The sequence below is a fragment of the Eretmochelys imbricata genome, chromosome 6 (assembly GCF_965152235.1).
Source record: "Eretmochelys imbricata isolate rEreImb1 chromosome 6, rEreImb1.hap1, whole genome shotgun sequence".
In the NCBI taxonomy this organism is placed as follows: domain Eukaryota; kingdom Metazoa; phylum Chordata; order Testudines; family Cheloniidae; genus Eretmochelys; species Eretmochelys imbricata.
Window position 1 is genome coordinate 2,435,176 of NC_135577.1, and position 8,751 is coordinate 2,443,926.

An 8,751-nucleotide genomic window follows, 5' to 3' on the forward strand; every position below is an offset into this window, starting at 1 on the left:
CCTAGCTTCTTAACCCTTTACAGGTGAAAGGGTTTTTCCTCTGTCCAGGAGGGATTTTAAAGATGTTTACCCTTCCCTTTATATTTATGACAGGGAGTTATGAAGTTTTGCTCTGTTTGTTTCTGAATTATATTGTGAGGTTGGGAGATATCCACAGTCGACCTTACAGTTGCAACATAGGAGGACCAGAAAGGCATTGATGGCCCATCAGGAAGAATCCACTCTCTGAGAGACTCCTTGGAGAGGGCACGTAGTCAATGGGGAACTGCCTGACCAATGGGACTGTCTGACCCCCATGACAGAGCAAGGATCTTTCTAGCAACTGGAAGAGGGACAGTGACATCATCACTCCCCCACTCCCACATCTTTAGTAGGACTTTTGATACAGTGTCACATGACCTTCTCATTAACAAACGAGGGAAATGCAACCTAGATGGAGCTACTATAAGGTGGGTGCAGAACTGGTTGGAAAATTGTTCCCAGAGAGTAGTTATCAGAGGTTTACGGTCAAGCTGGAAGGACATAACGAGTGGGGTCCTGCAGGGATCAGTTCTGGGTCTGGTTTTTTCCAATATCTTCATCAACAATTTAGATCATGGCATAGAGAGTTCACGTATAAAGTTTGCGGATGATACCAAGCTGGGAGGGGTTGCAAGTGCTCTGGCGGATAGGATGAGAATTCCCAATGATCTGGACAAACTGGAGAAATGATCTGAAGTCAATAGGATGGAATTCAATAAGAACAAATGCAAAGTACTCCACTTAGGAAGGAACAATCAGCTGCACACATACAAAATGGGAAATGACTGCCTAGGAATGAGTACTGCGGAAAGGGATCTGGGGGTCATAGTGGACCACAAGCTAAATATGAGTCAACAGTGTAACACTGTTGCAAAAAAAGCAAACATCCTTCTGGGCTGTATTAGCAGAAGTGTTGTAAGCAAGACACGAGAAGTAATTCTTCCACTCTACTCCGCTCTGATTAGGCCTCAAGTGGAGTATTGTGTCCAGTTCAGGGCGCCACATTTCAGGAAAGATGTGGACAAATTGGAGAGAGTCCAGAGAAGAGCAACAAAAATGATTAAAGGTCTAGAAAACATGACCTATGAGGGAAGATTGAAAGAACTGGGTTTGTTTAGTCTGGAGAAGAGAAGATTGAGAGGGGACACAATAACAGTTTTCAAGTACCTAAAAGGTTGTTACAAGGAGGAGGGAGAAAAATTATTCTCCTTAACCTCTGATGATAGGGCAAGACGCAATGGGCTTAAATTGCAGCAAGGGAGGTTTAGGTTGGACATTAGGAAAAACTTCCTAACTGTCAGGGTGGTTAAACACTGGAATAAATTGTCCTGTCAGGGATGGTCTAGATGGTGCTTGGTCCTGCCATGAGTGCAGGGGACTGGACTTGATGACCTCTCGAGGTCCCTTTCAGTCCCATGATTCTATGATCTCAACGCCCAGAAGATCGTCTGGAAGGCAAAGACTTTGAGCTAGGGAGATTGGTCCCGGGCTGGAAGGGAGTCCAGTCTGCGTATTGAGGAACTATGAGGTGCCTGTAACATCTGTTAGGGTGAGACACTGCTTGATTCAGATCTTGCTTAGTCTATTAAAGTTAGAATTTAGACTGCATTTCCATTTTTTATTTCTTAAGTAACTGTTAGCCGACGGCCAAGGATGTTTGGTGAGGTGCCAGCTATGCCCGTTTATACCATCCGTGACTTTAACCGCTAGGACGCACTGTCCCTTTGCGGCGGGCAGCCCGGGCTAGGCTGACGGATGCCCCAAGGTCCTAACCACCCGTGACTTTAACTGCTAGAGCTCAGAGCTCCTTCGCAGCGGGCAGCCAGGATTGACTGACAGGTGCCCCAAGAGTTTGCTCCGTGGAGGCGGCACAACACAACGCTAGGCTCTTAGTACTCTCACCTCATGGCCAGGCTTTAGAGCCAAAACGGCTGAGGTTCTTTAATTGTGTTGGCTGCTTTACAGTAAACCAGAGAAAACAAGTCAGGCTTAGGCACAAATGGTTACCAAAATTTATTAAGCTAGATTCTAATCATGCGGTTACAAAATTGCTAGTGCCTACTTATTTAAATGTAGAGATGTTACACACACAAACAAGTTACAAAACTGAAGCCACAATCCCAAAGGAAGAAAACAAAGTATAGAGCGCTATTTCAAAATATGTGTACACTAAAGATAGGAGATCAGGTGTGGGTGCTTCTTACCCTCCTTGCATCTCTCAATTCCAGCGGTGCCAAGCCAGGATCGGTCACTCAATTCCGCGGAAAGACGAATAAGGGACAAGGCTTAGGGACCCTCTTAGCTGCAGAAGCCTTGGGAGGCTGTCACTTATCTGACCCGCAGATAGATAGTGAAAAGCACTCAAAAATCATGGTGCTGTAGGTCCCCTACTTATACCTCTGTACTCCTTTATTCTCTTTCTCCTTTCTTATGCCAAATTGAGGCTGGTCTGTCTGGGTGACGCCAGCTTTCGCAAGAGTAGTTTACACTTGCAAGGGAGAGAAACAATAAGTTTTGACTACTGGACATTTCTTTTATCAGGGTAAATATTTTCCCACCTAGGATGTTGGTGTGTGTGCATCACGCTATTTAGCAGGGGCTAAGAGCCATGTCTGTCACAGGGCCTCTGCCTGCTGTGAGCTTAATCGTTGTATCTGTTCCCAGAGGCACATTGTAGCAGCACACCTGTGCTTTCACAGCTTCAAAGGCTGTGCTGGAATATATGTTAAGTGCTCCGGCTTCCTCCTGTTCCGGCTTCCTCCTGTGTTTCCAGCAATGCTGGTCTGAGGTGGGGGGGGGGGGCTGTCTGTCTGGCTACAGTAACCAACTTTGATTTCTATGCCTGCTATGTATAATCACTTAAAATCTGCCTTTCTGTAGTTAACAAATCTGTTTTTACGTTTTACCTAAAACAGTGTGTGTTTCTGGTTGAAGTGCTCAGAGAATCTCAGCTCAGGTTCACAAGGGCTGTTGGACTACCCTTTATCAGAGCGGCAAACTTATTAATTACTTGTGCTGTCCAAGGGAGTCTTGAGCAGTGTTAGAAGGTGTATTTCTGGGGTGCAAGGCTGCAGCCTGAGGTGATTTGCTGGTGTGTCTGTCTGTGAGGCTCAGGGAGCATTCGTGCAACTTAGCTGGGTGTGTGACTCCACGTTTTGTTGGCTGAGTGATCCCAGCACCTGGAGGGTTTTGCTGCTTGTCACTGGCTTAGGTTTGTGAGATGCAGCCGAGGACGGAGAAATTAAGGAGGCACAGTGGTCCCACAGTTCCAGGTTGTACCCTGGGGATCCTGTCACCCCCACCCCCATTCGCTAGTCACTGGACCAGTGTCCCCCTATTTCTTCTCCTTCTAGAGTAATCAAAGCAGTGATGTCTGCCTGAGTCTGCAGAGAGCCTGAATCTGTAGCTCAAAGAGGTGTGAACAGCCTCTAATGTAACTAACAGCGGAGCTGCCTGAGCTGCAGAAAGACTGAGCCCATCGCTCAGAGAGGTGTGAACTTCCTGTGACATTTTGGGGTTACCTAAGGTGTCCGGGGTGAACTAGTATCACCGCTCACAGCGTGGGAGAGCCGTGCCCATGGCCAGGAGGGGGAAATCTGCCCTTAACTGCCAAATGCTGGTACCACTGATGCTCTGCTCTGGGATCCTCAAGACCTGCATTTTCTCCTGCTGGAGAGCAGTTTACACCCCCCTCTCTGCTCTGCTCAAGTGCCCCATCTCTTGTTATCGGGACAGCTGCAATGTGCACCGAGCCTCTGCCTCCCGCAGCACCCCCCAGTTTATGGGCATCACCTCAGTTCCACTCTCCTTCACATCCGGTACGTAGACATGGGAACAGTAAAACCAAACGGAGGTTTATTTTACAGAGCTGGAGACAGAGATTCAAAATAGAGGCCAGGAGAAGGGTCGGAAACACCAGGTTACTGACAAACATAAACTGCAGTCCTGAGCCTGCCCTTATTACCCAGCTCCTTTCCTGTCTAATAAGGGATCCCGCCCGCAGTGGCCAGTCCATGCAGTGCCTGACCAGTGCAGAGGGCTGGTACCCACCTCTCAGGAGACCCTCCTGTGGGCAGAACATCACCTCCATGGATGGATCTCATCTTGTGTCCCTTTTCCTTCTCTTATACAGCCCCCAGCTTTGTCTCGTTTCACAGTCAGGGTCTTTCAGCTCAGCTCTGAGGGTCCCTGTTTCCCCTGCAGGAAGGGATCTGGGGGATGAACAGTGTGACCCTGTGGCAAAAAAAAGCGAACAGCACTCTGAGATGTATTAGCAGGAGTGTTGTCAGCAGGACAAAAGAAGTAATTCTTTTACTCCACTCTGCGCTGATATGGCCTCAACTGGAGTGTTGTGTCCAGTTCTGGGCACCACATTTCAGGAAGGACGTGGACAAATGGCAGAAAGTCCAGAGAAGAGCAACAAAAATGATTAAAGGTCTAAAAAACATGACCTATGAAGGAAGATTAAGAAAATTAGGTTTGTTTAGTCAGGTAAAGCGAAGACCGAGAGGGGACAGGTTAACAGTTTTCAAGTACATAAAAGGTTGTTACAAGAAGGAGGGAGAAAAATTGTTCTTTTCAACCTCTGAGGATAGGACAAGAAGCAATGGGCTTAAATTGCAGCAAGGAAGGTTTAGTTTGGACATTAGGAAAAATTTCCTAACTGTCAGGGTGGTCAACCACAGGAATAAATTGCCCAGGGAGGCTGTGGAATCTCCATCATTGGAGATTTTTAAGAGTAGGTTGGACAAACACCTGTCAGGGATGGTCTAGATCAGTGATGGGGAACCTATGGCCCACAGGCCAGATCCAGTCCACTGCTTCATTTCATCCAGCCTGCAGCAAGTCTCCGTGCCACGGGCCGCAAGCTCCGAGCCTTGGTGCCCTCCCGCGGGGCTGTAGCCACAAGTGCCGTCTCGCCCCGCTGCAGGGGAAGCTAGGGTTGCAGGCTGTTAAAAGTCCGGTCGGCTCCACGCAGCTCCCGGAAGTGACTGTCATGTCCCTGTGGGCCCTAGGCGCAGGGGCGATCAGGGAAGCTTTGCGTGCTGTCCCCGCTCCCAGTGCCAGCTCCGCAGCTCCCATTTGCCGGGAACGGTGGCCAATGGGAGCTGCGGGGGCAGCGCACCTCCCCCGAGGGGCCAGACGTGGCGGATGCTTTCAGGAGCAGCACAGAGCCAGGGCCGGCACGGAGCCTGCCTTAGCCCCACTGAGCCGCCGACTGGGAGCTGCCTGAGGTAAGCGCTGCCGGGCCGGAGCCCACACCCCACACCCCCTGCCCCAGGTTGAGACCCCCTCCCGCACACTAACTGCCCCCTGGAGCTTGCACCCCGAACCTTCTCCCACACCCCAACACCCTGACCCGCCCTGAGCCCCCTCCTGTACCCCAAACCCCTAACCCAGCTGGAGCCCTCACCCCCTCCCACACTTCAACCCCCTGCCCCGGCCCAGTGAAAGTGAATGAGGGTGGGGGGGAGTGAGCCACTGAGGGAGGGGGGCTGGAGTGAGTGGGAGGCGTGGCCTCAGGGAAGGGGCGGGGCAGAGGTGTTTGGTTTTGTGCAATTAGAAAGTAGGCAACCCTAGGGAAAGCCCTGAGCCTCCATGCCCCCGCCCCCTGTTCCTCCGTGGGGTTGTGTGTGGCCCCTGATTGATTTTTTTTCTGTGGGTCAATGGACCCTTATAGAAAAAAGGTTCCCCAGCCTGGACTAGATAATACTTAGAACTGCCGTGAGTGCAGGGGTCTGGACTAGATGACCTCTCAAGTTCCCTTCCAGTCCTACGATTCTATGATCCCATCTTCCTCTCAGATCCAGGGAGGGTCATAGCAACATGGAGGCTGCTGGGATGCTGCTAGGATGTGTTGTGTCTGGGGAACTGCCTGCCACTGGATTGTCTTTAATGAAGGCTCTCTCTGTTTCTCTAGGGAGGCTCAGAGACTGATGGCCCCTCCCAGCCACATCCAGATCCAGTGCCTTCATCCGTCTCCTCTTCTTTCTCCCTGGAGTCTCCCACAACTTCAACATGGGCATGGCTGAGGTGTGTGAACAGCATGTGGCCTCCTTGCCCGCGCACAACCAGGTTGGGGAGGGCATTGATGTGACCACCATGCTGGGCTGGACGCGGGCCTACCTGATGGACACCAGTCCGGGATGCGTCCCAAACAGCACCTGCAGCCTATGCCAGAACCCACTGCAGGGAAGGTAGTGGCAGAGATTGCCGCTGGCGGTGGTGGATTGGAGGGTCCACAGCTGGGGCAACCAGGACCTCAGCAGCTCAGTGGAAATGTCAGACACGGCTGTGGTCCGGGTAATGGCGTCAGACATGAACAATGACTGGAAGTTGGAGCTGGAGGTGCCAGGTGAGCCCCATGGCTTAGCCCTGGGTGGTCCCAATCCTAGCTATGCGCAGCTGAAGGAGAAGCAGGACAAATACATGTTTGAGCAGCATGAGGTGTCCTACGTGTATTACAGGTGATACTCTTGGGGGAATTCTGCACTAAAAAAATTAAAATTCTGCAACAAAAAATTTAAAATTCTGCACACCATGTTTTCAAATTCTGCATATTTTATTTGTCAAAATAACACAATATAATCACACTAGTTGCAATTAGTTTTGGCCATTTATTTCAAAATACCTGTCAGCAAGTATGTCTGTAACAATACAGACAACAAAAAAGAGTTAGGAAATGTTTTTTTGACAAACTGATTCCTTACTAGGCACATTAATACAGAACTCTGAGTGATAATTCATTTAAACTACAATACAGAACCCTATTTCCTGCACCGCTCAGAAGCAGGGCAAAGGCTGGGGGGAGTCGGGGTAATGGAGGAGCTGAGGGAGAGGGAAGTAAATCGCTGGGAAGGAACCTGGGTGTGAGCTTAGAGGGTTGTTGGATATGGGTGGGAAAACTATGGAACAGGTTTTGCTGGGGGGCGAGGAGGGATTCTTAGGGAGCTTCCTCCATACAGACCCTGGCTGACCCCTAACCTCTCCTATTCAGTCAGACACATCTACCCCGTCCACATGTGTCCCTCCACCCCCGCTCAGACACCCATTCCCCCATCCCTATGTGACCCTGTACCCCCTCCCCCTTCCCCATGTGTCTCTGTGCCCCCACTCAGCCACTCTCTGTCCCTATGTAGCTCTACACCCCCTCCCGCATCACGCTGTGGCCCTGCACCTCCCTCCCTTCTGTGGCCCTATGCCTCCACTCCCATTCAGCCCCTGCCCCAGTGTGTCCTCCCCCACTAGCCCTTGTGAACCCCTGTCTGACCCCCCAGCACCCTGCGCTGTCTGTTTCCCCATAGCCCCTGCCTCCTGACCTGGCCTGACAGGCACTGTGAAGAAGGCAGGATCTTTCTCTTTCCTAGCTGGCCAGGAGCTGCTGCTGTGTTCTAGCACCATAGTGCCCTCTGGTGGGCAAAAGGCAGAACTGCAGATGTTATTTTTTGCTGGGAGCTGCTGCTGTTCTTGCGCCACAGCACCCTCTGGCAAATGGCGGAACTGCAGGAACACATTGGCAGAAGCTTTTTTCTGCGCAAAAATGAAAAATATGCACGGCTCATTAATTATGCACACACGCAGTAGTGCAGAATTCCCCCAGGAGCAATCAGGTGAGAATCCCCTTCATTATCCCTGACCTGCTCCCTAGAGCACAGCATCCCTTGCTGGGCCCCTGCCCTGCTCCCTGCAGCATGGCACCCCCCCTGGACCCCTACCCTTCTCTCTGGATCACAGCGCCCCCTAGCAGTGCACTGCGGCAGTGGGTTCAGCACGGATTGTGAGGGCTGAACACCCCTACGGAGCCCTCTGACCCCAGGGAAGCCACAGAGTGGGCACTGGGGAAGGTGGGGCCCAGTTTGTGTGTGGGTGGGAAGGTGCCGGAGGTCTCTGGATGGCTCCTAACTCCTCTCTCTTTCCCCTCTAGGGAAGCTGAGACTCCCCCAAGCTCCCTGCTGATACCCCACTTCTCCCGGGCCCTGCGCCGCCTACCACCCACCTGCAGCCTGGACATGTGCAGGGCCCTGCTTCGCCACATACGGCACCCCCTACGAGAGCCAGGCAGCACCGGGGGCTCATGCCCATTGACAGCAAAGTAAGATGTCGGGGTCTTCTCGGCCTGGATGGAGAGCCTCAAACCCAGCTCGGCTGGGGCTCCTACTCCCTACTGCCTATCTATACCTTGGTGGGGCCGGAAGACCCCAGGTGGGAGGCACTGAGGTGGGTGGTGAAAGAGTATGTGGCTGAGCTGGGGCAGAGGAGGAGTTGCCCCCGTGGCTGCCCGGAGGGGGGCTATGCCATCTCCTGGGACGTCTGCAAATGCTAGTGCTAGGGGACCCCCCCCACCAACTCCATGTGCGGCCCACACAGGCAGGGTGCTGTGGGGCAGTGGCCTGTAAGGGGACCCCACGTCCGCCACCGACCCCCACATCAAGGTTTCCTTCTAAGGCCGGGAACTGCGGATGCGCTCCATCAAGGACTGTAACAACTCCGCCCTGGTGGCGTAGGGTCTGGATTTGGGAGAGAGGAGGCTGACGGGACACAGTGTCCTAGAGGAGCAGGTGTGGGACCACCAGGGCGTGTAGAGCGATGACTGTTTGGGGGCCTGCCGCCTGGAGCTCGTGGCCAGAGGCAGCATCTGGGAGACCTGCAACAACCTCATGCGAGGCAGCGGGGTGGAGTATTACCATGTGCTGGGGTGTGTGCCCAACATGGGGGTGCAACTGCCACGAC